This window comes from Serinus canaria, chromosome 1A (genome assembly GCF_022539315.1).
Source record: "Serinus canaria isolate serCan28SL12 chromosome 1A, serCan2020, whole genome shotgun sequence".
Lineage (NCBI taxonomy): Eukaryota > Metazoa > Chordata > Aves > Passeriformes > Fringillidae > Serinus > Serinus canaria.
In genome coordinates this window covers 58,030,025-58,042,468 of record NC_066314.1, presented here as the reverse complement: position 1 = coordinate 58,042,468, position 12,444 = coordinate 58,030,025, and the positions used below count along the sequence as shown (strand labels likewise).

At 42.5% G+C, this 12,444-nt stretch overlaps 1 protein-coding gene across 1 annotated transcript in view; it reads left to right on the top strand.

The window, feature by feature from the left end:
- The first annotated feature begins 10,574 nt into the window (after positions 1–10,574).
- Positions 10,575–12,444, top strand: part of LOC103819604 (cystine/glutamate transporter-like) — a 32,301-nt gene continuing 30,431 nt past the window's right edge. The window contains exons 1-2 of the mRNA XM_050969687.1: positions 10,575–10,718; positions 10,953–11,194. The gene's annotated coding sequence lies outside the window, so the exon portion shown is untranslated. The remainder of the gene's footprint in view (positions 10,719–10,952; positions 11,195–12,444) is intronic.

Genomic DNA, 12,444 nt, shown 5'->3' with positions numbered 1-12,444 from the left:
TTTTGTAGTCTTGATCTGGTTTTTGTTCAGGTTTGTCTCATGCTACTGATGGCTGACTCAGCTCTTGATTTATTGGTTGGTTTGGTTTTTTTCGTTTTCTTTGAAGTGTGTGCAGTTTCTGGAAGAAGAGCTTTCTCTTTCACACTTACATATGCTTAGCCATACTTGCTTTTATCCTGGAGGACTTCCCTGCTGCTTTTTCCCTCCAGACATCATCATCTGGTTTGCAGCTGCCAGTGCTCCCTATTTTGGCTCCTGTGGCAGCACAGTGTTTGCATGTGGGTGCTTTCCTGGGGTGGTGCAAGCATGGCTGCCCCAGCCTGCAGCTTGGTGTGCAGCCTTTTCCTCTGCCCCACTGACTTGCTGCAGCGTCAGTCAGAGCAGCCTCAGATAAATGATGCACCAGTGGCACTGGAAGAATCAAATGGCAAAAGGGTTTGATATCAGCATCCTGTTCAGCTCCTCAGGTTTGCTCCTTAGCCTGGCTTCCAACTGACAGAATTTCTGGGTGGCTGTAATGACTAGGAGATCTGAATTGTGCCAGGTGCTTTACAGAAAAAGAACAAGAATGCTGACTTCATCAAACCATGTACTGCTTAATGGGACAGTTGAAAAGCCATGACAAACTGGGCAGTTTTGTGGCCTAAAGTTTAAAACATGATAGTGTTACAGATTTGGGGAGCAGAAACTTCCATGCTGTTTCAAAAAAAATTCATTTGGATGGTGGGAAAAAGAGAGTCAAATACAGGGGTTGATGATAAAATATTTATACTTCAGATATCAGTTCCCATTGTATTTAGACATGCCTTTGCATCTTTTCAATTAATGTGTTAAAACTGATTTTAAATTTGGTTAGCCCAAGATTTGCCAAAGATCTGAAAGAGCAACTGCATATTTTGAAAAGGTCTTAATCACTGTGATTGAATAGCAGTGCTACAGCCTATGCATTTCCATCAAATACTCATCTGGATTTGTCACACTCAGCTCGCTGCTCAGACTAATGTTTTGGTTTTAAAGTGATAGACTTATGAGAGTTCCTTAGTGGGCCACAAATACAAGTTCTATACCCATATAAAAACCTACACAAGCAACTTAACTATTTGCCCTTTTGTTTTTGGCCAGCTACACTTGAGATATTTTTTTTTCTGTCTCAGCTATTTAGTGGATGACAGGATAATAGACGGGAAAATGTGAAATGTCTTAAATGCTGCTTTAAATGCTGCTGGATAGCCTTCAGCAGCTGGAGCCATATTTTCATGAAAAGTCAGTTTCTGGTCTGCATTTCTGTTTGCAGAGAATGGAGAAATAATTACCTGAATTGTTCTTTCCTGAACAATTTTTTAAGATTTCAAGGCTACCAAATCCAGCAAAAGAATTGAATTTCTAAAGTCAGGGAATGAACAAGATACCCATCTTGGTGTCTGAAGACTAAAGTACTGATTTTGGTCTTTAATCAATAGCATTCTGCTGTATTTGAGGTACAGTACCCACTGGTAAAGTGCCTACAGACTGGCTTTCCATTTCTGTACATTTAGTGACATTCAGCTCTCTCCAGAGGGCTGCTTAAGCTCCTGACCTGCTTAAGCTGTGAAGCTTTTGTGGTGGTGGATCATGAGGTAATGTGTTCAACCAAACCTTTTCTGGTTCATTTTGTTTAGGTGGACCTTTGGATTCATGATGGAAACATGACTAATAGCATGAACATGGTGAAGCCAATCATGCTGAGTGTTAGTTTCTGTAGAAACTTAGTTTTTTCTTTATATAGAAGTATTTGTCCTGAGAGCCCTTGAAATTACAATTTTAGTGCTGGTAACTAGTATCAGCTGTCTCAAGCCAAAAGTTAATGAGGACTGAAACTGTAAAACCAGAATGTTATTGTTACTCCTGATACAACCAAGACTGTTGAACACCTTGGTTTCTACAATGGTAGTGACTGAAGTTTTTACCTGCAGAAAAAACAGCTGTTGATCAAGACAGTGAATAAAATCTGTCATTGCCAGAGCTTGTAGTATACCACCTAACAGCTGGCTAATAGCACAGTTTGCTCTGTCTAGACTAAGGTCCGATTTCTCAAAAGCCAATTATATTCAGTCTTTAGAATAATTACTGCCATTTTTCAAAGAATTGTGTTTGGCTTAATAGATCTATTTATCTGTACTGCTTCTGCTGTATTTGCTTTGGTCTTGGAAAAAATACTCTACTTTGGAACTTTTAAGTCAACTAAAAAAAAAAACCAGTATACAAAGAGTCTGCTTGTTTGTGATGCTTTGCCCCAAAGTTTATTCCTTGTAAGACATTTTTGCTGCAATGAGTGTGAGTAAAGTTCCCATCCCTACTTGGAGAATATGATATCTGTCTGTCTGGAAAAAACATTTGCCTGTGAATCGTACACCTTGATGGTAAGTCATAAAGATACAAGTTTGCTTTTTGTTCTGGTTGAGCTAAAAGCCAACAAAACTCTAGAAACTGCTGCTCTGGTCTCCTCAAGTAGCATGTGGGCTGTGGAAATTTTGGCTTAATTTGGCAGCAGTTTCAGCCAAGTGCTAATATGAAGATATTAAATCGTGTGCTTTATTCTTAAGTTGATTTTTAGTTACAAAGGGTTTTTTACTTTTTTACAAAAGGTGTTTGAATTGCTTTGTCACAGTTCTGACCCAGTAGAAATTTTCCTCTGCTCAACCAGCTCTTGTAGAAAGAGTTTTAAATTCCATCATGATATGGTTATTGAACAGAGCTATTCCCATGTGTTAAAGCATTGAAGGAGAGCATTCAAAGTATATTTCCCACACCAGCTGTCCTAAAAGTAAAGTCAGAACTTGTTCAGGTGAGGTTCTTCCTTGAGTGGAACCATTTTGCTTCCAAGTCTGTTCGTATTCAGCCCAGGGCTGCTGGGAGTGGGGAGAAGAGAAATCTGTGAGCTGTGCAGTGCTACTGTGAATTGGGTAGATTGTATTGCAGAGACTGCTGACAGCTGTGCCTGTCATTAAGCACCAGGAGTGATGCTGACCTGTAGTCTTGGGAGGGAGACCAAGCATTAAATGAGACATGGCATGTGAAGGATGCCTTTTTCTCCAGCTTTTGCAGCAGGTCAGAAAAGAAGAATTGGTGAGATGATTTGGGATAACTCCAAACCACTCTGTAACAAACCTCTTCTGGAGCTACAGGAAGTTGTTTTAGACACTAGCTCTGTTAATGCATTCTCTTCACTACTAGAGGATTTCACTTTAACAAGTTCAGTTTATACAGAACATGAAAGATACCTTGTGTTAGACATCCCAGTTCCCTTGTGAATGAGATTTGTAAGCAGAAGTGATTTGTGTTGAAACAACTGAAGTATTTGGAGAGTGGGAATTCCTGTGCAGCACTCATGGTTGTGATGTAAGACATTTCCTTCATACAAACCTTATGTACTACAATACAGGGCCACTGCTGTGCCCTCATAGCTTATAGACTGTTTTCAGTAATGCTGCCATTAATTTTCTCTTGCCACTAATCTCAGTTTTGAACAGTATAAAATATGAGGTACCAAACTCTAGTAATATTAGCTATAATTAAAGGAATCTCTTCACTAATTCTTTTATTACACATTTCAATAGGCACCAAAATAGTGCTGCCAGTACTCTTAAAATACTTAAATTCTTCTCCCCTTGGTTGGGACATTTAGCCATTTCTGTTTTGGTTTTTTTCTGCACTGATGCAAACTCTCACTGTATTTTACAGTTCATGGCTTGAAGAAAAGGCTGAGTTACTATTCTGTGCTGCATTATTGTGGTTCACTGAAAAGAAATTAAAGATTGGGAGCAACACAAAGAAGAAATCACTGATCTGTTAAACATTCTGTGGAGCCCATACCTGCAAGTCATTAGCTGAAGCACTAGAGCACAGGTATAACTTGATATCTTAAAGGTGTCATGTTGACTCATCAGATCAAAATAGTTCTACATAGTGGTAGAGAACAGAAAGGAAACCATATCGATAAAATGAAGTAATTTTTTATTAATTAGATGCAGAAATACTAGATTTTTCACTCTCACCTGCATGAAGGAGTTGAACTGAACAGGCTTAATACCTGGAAGACTAGGTTGGTAGAAATCACTGCAAGTAACAGGGCCATAATAGGGTTGACTTCTAGCTAGAAGCACCACTGTTTTTTGGGTTTTTTTTAAGGGAATAATTTGCTTTGATTTGCACACCATGTCTACCCTTTACTTCTAGCCAGTTCATATACTGAACATGCATGTAATAATTCTGATGAGATTAGTGTTAATGCCTCAGCTGATAGAGTGGTGTATCTTTAAATATGTAGCTGTTCTTCTGAGGGTTTTCAGGTCATGCTGTGGTCTGCTCTTTTGGGATGCTTGGTCAAGATTTAGGATAATTCAGAACTCCCACTGCTCTTCTGGAAAAAAGTGATCTTGCTTTGTCCTATTCTGTTGTGGGAAGGAGGCAAGATGACCTTCTCTGCTGCCCAGGAGCTGCTTTCTCCTGTGCAGGAATTCTTTGAAGGTGAAGGCTTTGGATTGTGCTGCTGAATCTAAACTTTTGTTTTGCTAATGTGATGAGGGCTGCAGGGATGTCCTGGTGAGGGAAGGGGTCAGAGGAATCGGAGGTCAGCCAAATGTTCCAACCCTGCCAGCCCCTGTGTGCAGGGCATGGAAAGGGTGGGATCCTGAAAGGTGTGCAGCAGCCTTGCCTGGGGCAGCTGGGAGGATGGGGAAGGGCTTTTGGTGTTCCTTACCTTCAGTGGCCTCCTCTTGTCCTTTGCATGGATGTCAGGTCTGCAAAGGTTAAGAACATTCCTGTGATAAACATGACAAAAATTAACCTGGAGTTGTCCAAGCTGTACATGGAATGGTGTGAGCTTTCTGATACATGCAACCCTGAGGTCAGCTTGGGTTTGGAGCGTTTTCAAGTGTTACTGAAGTCTTACTTTTCCAAACCAGATTTTCACTTAGGCTACTGTCATAATATGAAGTGAACCTCTCCATTTTGCAATTTTGGAAAAGTTATTTCTAAACCATTGCCATTTTTGTTTGTTTCATCCTTCCTTTGTTACTTTGAAACTGAGTGGGATGTACCTTTGTCTGGTGTTCCAGTCACAGAGTAATGGAGCAGCTTTGTCTGGAAAGTTGTGTTAGTGGTACTGAATCATCAACACTTCTGTCACTGCAGTAACAGGAAGGAAGGAGGTTGAACAGTACATTTTGCTTTTGTATAAAAACATCTAAACTAAGCCTCTCTTGGAGACTTGTTTAAAAACTCTGGATCCCTCTGCTTGAATTTCTTTATTAGCTGCCACAAAGATTGGGCTATAATGGGTCCAGAGTCTGGTTGGTTTTTCAAAGGATCTGAACTGGAGAATTGAATTTCTTTGCTAGAATTTCTTTATTAGCTGCCACAAAGATTGGGCTATAATGGGTCCAGAGTCTGGTTGGTTTTTCAAAGGATCTGAACTGGAGGATATCTACTGACTATTTTTTAAAAATATATTTAATTTCTCATGGTTTGACTTGTATACTGTTGTAACCAAGTTTGATACAAGTTGAACATGAAAAATCTGATAAATTTTAAATGGATTATTTTTATATATTTTTAGTTTTTGTAGCTGGAAGCTACAGAACCTCAATGAGCATTTTAGAGATCTATATTGATTTTTACTTCTCTGCTTAATTTTTTAGCTATGCTTTGCAGTATTTCTGCAGTGAAGTACTGATTCTTTCTCACTGGTGTGGTTCTCATATGTAAACCAAGACATCTCTGGCATTCCCTTCTACATTTTTCAATTTCCCTGAATCTTTGGGGATGTTCCTGAGTGCAACTCTTGCTAGCTGATTTTCCTGTCTCCTCAAATGCTATTGATATTTTAAAGGGCTAATTAATGACACAATGTGAGCCAAAAATTGGCATACCTGTGAACAGCTAGTAAAACTCAACAGCCCAAAGAACTTTCAAATCAACACCATCAAATCATCTTCAATAACATCCCCGCCTGGGAAATTTAAAAAGTGGAACAGTAAAATTTAGAAAAAAGAGGGTTTTTTTCTCTTGGAGATGGTTTTGCAAGGGACTTTTAGACCACTTTCAAACGTAGAACCTGTATCACTTTTATTTTGCAAGGTATCTTAGAGGTGTGCAGAAGAAAAGATGGATGTTTGTGTCCATGTGAATGCAGCACCTTTAATACATATTTTTCCCCACTAGTAGCGGTTGACTTGTGAGGTAAATACTGTCTTCACAGGAATGCAGTTGGAGACAGGGCCAGGCTGTGCCTCTGCTCCATGGTGTAATCCACTTCTCTCGCTCTGTGACAGAACCTGAGCAAAAACTAGGTTTTGGAAGTCCATGGTTTGCACCTCAGATATGGAATAAGGGACAGTGATCATGTAGAAGCAGCAAAGGCAAAAAGAAAAGGAAGGGATGCTGAAGATTATGGGGGCGAAATGAACCCTTTGATGTTACTTAGGTCAGCTGTTGAACAATTCTCTGCCAAGTCATCAGAAGAATGTCCTGGACAAAACATTTCTAAAAGGAGCCTTTCTAGTGCAAGAATTAATTTAATAGCTCTGATGTGAGGCATCTTGGGTGTGTACAGAAAATGGGCAGGATTTACAGCAGTTTCTATTAGCACACCCTGAGGACACTGCCTGATGCCTCCTTCTGAAATTTCCCTGTTGGTTTTTGATGGCAAGGCTCTGAGCAAAGGCAGATATGGTGCCAAGGTTATGTTTCTACTACCTGGCTGGTAGAGTGTGTATAATAAATAAATCTAAATTAATTTATACATGTATTCACATATCCATACATTTAAATATCTTTATTAAGAAATCAGAAGGTGTTCTGCAGTGCTATAATGTCATATTCTCATGGCCAGCTATATGGTCATATTCTCCCTCTCCAGAAGGGGAGAGGAGACCATTGCTAAGTAACAGTCTTTGCAAAAACTCTTATTTTGTTTTTTTTCCTCCCTCTTGTTTCACTTGGGTGTTACTGCTTGTCCTTTGAGATGCATCCTTTCTGGGATGGCAGCTGTTGGATGCTGGATCATTGTGCACTGCCTACCAAAGAGATTCAGTTAACACCTTGGGCCAGGATTAGTTATAATTCAACTGTCTGTAATATTTTTACCCATGCTATTTGAGTAGAATAGAATTTCCCATTCTATCCATTCCATTCCAATCCCAGAAGATGGTAGGGATAGCTTCTTCCTCTTTCCCTCTTGTTGTCCTGCCGACTCAGCATGGAGAATGCTTCAACAGACATAAATGTTTAGGAAGGATGTATTTCCTTGGCTGTGGGTCATGCAGACTGGAAAGCACAGCAAATGAAATCAATTCTTCTGCTCAGAACAAAATGTGAAACTTGTGATTTTTGTGAAAATTCCCCAAATATGAGGGGTAAGGACGTGTTCATTCCCTTTAGCCACATGTGCAAGCAGTGAGGAATGAAAGCCTTTACATCACTCCCAGAATATGTGGCTCATTTTACGTTTCCACTTTATGTATTTGAGCTGTAATTTTATTCTTGAGCTCTTAGCACGGGGAAGTCAATCCGGCATTCCTGACCGCCAGGAGGAGCTCAGACACAGCCTGCAGCCTTCGCCTCCTCCCTCCGAGCCTGGCAGGATTACTCCAAAGAGGGAACTTCAGTCAGAGCAGTGCAGGGGCAGCCGTCCCCTTGATGCTGTCAGTGCTGGCATTGGACGCAGGCATGCACAAGATAAAAGTAGACCTGGAAAAGGTAAAACGAGCCAAACCTGAGGGCAGGTGGGACAATGCCATGGGCAGATGCTGGGAAGTAAGAGAATGTGATTATCCATCATGCTGTGAATGGCTTTGTTTATACAGAGAATCCTGGCCTCAAGCTTAACTTCCAAAATCTGTCTTTTTCCCCTTGGTTAAAAAAAACCCAAAAGGCAAAGTGTCATAAACACCAGCTGGCAGCCAGGAGAGGGGAGTGTTCCCATGGTACAGTGCTTTTTAAAGTTTTAGTAAAGCTCTTTATAGGCCAGTCAGTAATGCCACTCTCTTCACTAATGTGAATGTTCCCAGTTATCCGGGGGCAGCAGAACAAATTTGTAAGTTAAAGCCTGGAAGTTTTTCTTGTGGAAATGATGCTTGATTTCACAAAGCACAGAGCTTTACCTTGCAGCTGCTGATTTTCCTCTGTCTATGACAAAGCAGGGCAGAGCCTTGAAATTGATGAAGAAATTATTTTAACAATTTTCTGCAAAACTGCAGGGTGAATGAGGAGAACCCACTGTCTGTCACATCTGTTCTGCTCTCTATTTGTGTACTTGTTTTAAAATCTAGTATTCAACATTGCCTCAAAACTAACCCGTTCCCTTTTCACTGAGGCAAGAGACTGATGTCTGTAACCCAGTGACTGTGGGTACCTTTCTTCTTGCTGAAAGAAATTAGTACTGAACAGAGTCTTTTTTATCATAGCTGAGCTCTTATCAGACCATCTCCCTTTATATTGCTTCCTTCCCCAGCCATTGTGGAAACAGACATCCTGCCCAAGGCATCGAAATCCGCAATCTGCTGCTGCTTCTGTGGAGCCTCTGGAATTTTGCCAGCAGCCCCTTGAGGTGGTCCCAGATGTGATTGCTTTTTCTGTGCTACCCTGAAAATATCCGGTGGAAACAAAGGACAATTTCAGCTTTGGAGGCCAGCACTTCCTCTGCTCTCAGGGATGTACAGTGGGAGATGTTAGGCACGAGGTACCCCGGAGAAATCATGACCAAAATGGCAGGGTCACGGTCAAAGGGATATTCCTACAATAGAATAAAGCCAATTTTTTATTGCATCTCTCAGCTGGTCCTCAAGTTTACATCCAGTTCCCTTGAACTCAGGAGATGTGTATGGGATGTCTTTCCCACAGCATTCTTCTGCAGGGAAAATGCAAATTCCTTGCACCTATGTCGTGTGTGAAAGGAGATTCAGTTTTAACACTGCCCTCCTTCAGTGGGGGGGGGGGGGAGGGGGGAGCAAACAATTCTATTTTTATTTCCAATAAACTTGGGCTTAAAATAGCCACTGCCTTAAAATAAAACCAAAATGGTTTTTGGGTTTTTTTTTTCTTTTTTTGATTCAATAGCTTTTTTGAGGACAAGGCTGTGGGAGAGAGGAGGGAAGTGAAAATACCAACTCATGACAGTTTTTTTGTTTTGGATATGTGGGGGGTTTGTGCTGTTCTGGTAGGTTTGGATTTTTCAGCAGTCCTGTCTATCAGATAACCAACATTGCAGTCCTGGCTGTTGCTGCCAGTGGCTGAAGATACATTTGCTCTGCCTTCACATGGGTATCTTCCAGCTCGGTTTCCCTGTTTAATGTGTTACAACCTTTTTTTTTTTACTTGGTTCTTTGATCTTCCCTGTAGCTTTCCTGCTCCAGGTTGCCTGACAGAGTTCCCCTAGCCTACTTCACTCCATAGGTGTTTGTGCATGCTGTAAAACTTTCAGGAGGATTTTAGACCCATCATCAGTTTTTAGGCATTCACTCCTTGAGGAAGCACGGGTGAGGATCCAATGCCATCTTCACTGCGGGTTTATGGTTGTGGGTTAAAGTGAGTGTTGAGTGTCACAGGAAAGAAAGAAAAAGTTCAAGTATTTCTTTGTTGGGATCCATCCTGCAATCTATCTGTCACTAAAATGAAAAGATTGGAGGGATTTCAAAAGAAGAGAAGAAATAAAATATGGTTCCCAGTGAAAGCTACATGTGTTGTGTCTCAACAGTACTATGAAGCCATGTGTTGTTCAGCTGGGCTGAGGAATTATACCACTGAAGGCACTTCATTGCTACTTTAAACTATGGAAAACCTCTGCTCTGCAACTTGTTTTCCTAACTGAAATACTTGGAGAAAGTTGATGTTGCACTTGTCCCTTGGGTTTTGCAGTGTCTTTTGGGAAGAATGTTTATGTAGACCCTGAAATTACTACAGTTTTTCAGGACTGCAATTTACTGTGTTATTCTCCCTCATGTCTCCTCACCAGTCTGCAGATAAACCCAGCCAGCTTTCTGAGATGCAGCTATGGCTGTCCTTGGGGCCATGGGGTGAGGTTGTCATGTTGGGGATGTGAGGGCATGTCCCATATGGCCTTCAGGTTTATTTCCAGAAACAGAAGTGTATCTCTGTGACATCTGTTCTGTTAAATATTGACTTTCTATTGGCAGTGTTAGAGGTAAGGAACCTCCCTGGAAAAAATCAGCTTATGGGGATTTGCATGGTGTTTCTATGACTGGAGCACAATTTTTTTAGTTTGTTTTTTAATTAATTTTCTTTTAAGTTGGAATAGAGAGGTGTTTTGAAGCCTGTTTTTATACATGGCAGGAACATCAAAACCACAAAGCACAGGGGCTGGTACTCAGTCCTTTGCAAGCAAGACTGATAAAGCAGAGCACCTTAGTGACTGAAGGTCTGAGATTCATTTTAAGCAATGCCTGCCTATTTGTTGTTACTTTTCAGAAAAAGCCCTGACCTTGCAGGGTTACGGGTGGATTTTTCTTAACACTGGGTACAATGCCAGCTCCAGCCAGAAACACAGCACCCTCCGTAAGCAAACAGCCTGAAATAAAGGGCCAGAGGAGGGTTGTGAAGAGTCAGAGAGCTTGAGCCCAAAGCATGGTGAAAACTTCTACATGAGAGGAAAATAAAAGAGCTAAATCTGATGGTCCATGAAAAGCTGGTGATAGCACATGGATGTGCAGCCAAAGGAGGAGGTAAGTTCATTTGTGCATTTGCAAGCACACAACACCAGTCCACAATTGTTGCATGTGGCACAGTTGTGACTTTTTTCATCAGAAGGGACACTGTAAAATGCTGTGAGGTGAGGTCTGTGCCTGTCCCTCTGCCTGTGGTGTGAGCTGACTGCTAGTCAAGGAGAGCCCATGCCAGCTGATGGGAAGGGTGCATGTCAAAGGGCTGATGCACCACTTGATATCCATTTATTCCAGAGCACTTCTGCCAAGGCTTCCATGAGGAATGTGTGGGTGGGAGCTCTTGCCCCATCTCTCACACATGTGTGTTACCCAAACCACAGCAAAGGAGAGACATGGAAGCAACGCTGTGCTGAAGACACCAAAAGAAGCTGACTGCAGAGCAGGGACCTCTGTTGCCCCCCCAGATCCCCAGCCTGGCAACCTGAGAGTTGGCTGTAGCTATTTCATTTCCAGGAAAGAGGCTGATGCTGTTGACCGTGAGTATTATTTGCCTAATGAAATACAGGGAACTGGGGGCTAGATGTGAGCATCTGCAGCTTGATGTTTTTCCTCCCTCTCCTTCCCTGGAAGTGTTTGGCAAGAATGCCTTGGCACTGCCAGAACACGAGTGCTGGTGATGGCTGGTAGAGACATCCGTGCTCCAGGGGTGTCATACCAGAACAGGAATGCTCTGCATTGCTGCCTGCAGCCCTTAGGATGCAAATCACGTGGCTGGAGCAGTCCTGCCCGCCTGGAGCAGCAGTCTCAGTACTGCAAGGACCTTGCAGCGGGACGGTGTTTTGCCAGGTGCCCTTAGCCCTCGATGGTTCTAGGGAGCCCCTCATGTCTGAGCCCTGCCTGTGACACTGAGCCTGGCTGTCACCTTGTCTTTGTGGCCCAAGCAGAGCAGGGACCTGGCTGTGAGAGCAGACTGGCCTCAGCCAGTGCTGCTGGACCAGCTGGGCTCTACCAGGGCTGCTCGTTCCGGCAGCTTTGCCACTGAAAGCAGAGGGGGAGGCAGGTCATGTATCAAGCTGATTTCTGGATAGTGTGGCATCTTTGTTTGCTAGAAAGCCCAAATGGATTTGCAGATTCCAAAGAAAATGCCATCTGTCTCATTACTGAGCTGCATTCTGTTCCTGCTCTACCCCCCAGTTATATTCCCCAACAGGGATTTATTGTTCCTTTCCAATCTGATGTTTTAATCTCCAATTCCCCTGTCTTCCTGTGGTTGCCCCTGTTGATTCCCTTTGCCTTTGGAGTGAGACACTTGAGAGGTGAGACGCTTGAGAGGTGAGACACTTGCTTCCCTCAGAAGCAGCTTTACCTGCCCACTCCTGCTGTCTGCCAAAGGAGAGGAGCTGCTCTGGAAACACAGCAAAAGAAAATGCAGCCACAAAGTTGCACAGGTCCTGCCCTTCCCACCGCTTTCCTGTGAGCCAGGTATTAAGCACTGGAGCTGGTATGATTGGGCTCTGGGCTTTTCAGGAGACACCAAAACCTGGGAGGGGGGGGTGGCATTGTATCTGTGCTTGCCCCAGTCCTTTGTAGGACAATTCTCTCCAAAGAGAAGGAAGGAGAATGTACACATAGGCATTGCTGCAGCATGCACAGAGCTTGCCCAAGGTCCGTGCCACCTTCATGCTCAACTCCTTGCTCTGAAGCACCTACAGCAAAGCAGGAAGAAAAATGGCCCAGGCCCTTTGCTTTGCAGAGATTAACAGTTGGTGGCAACTGAAAATGAGGC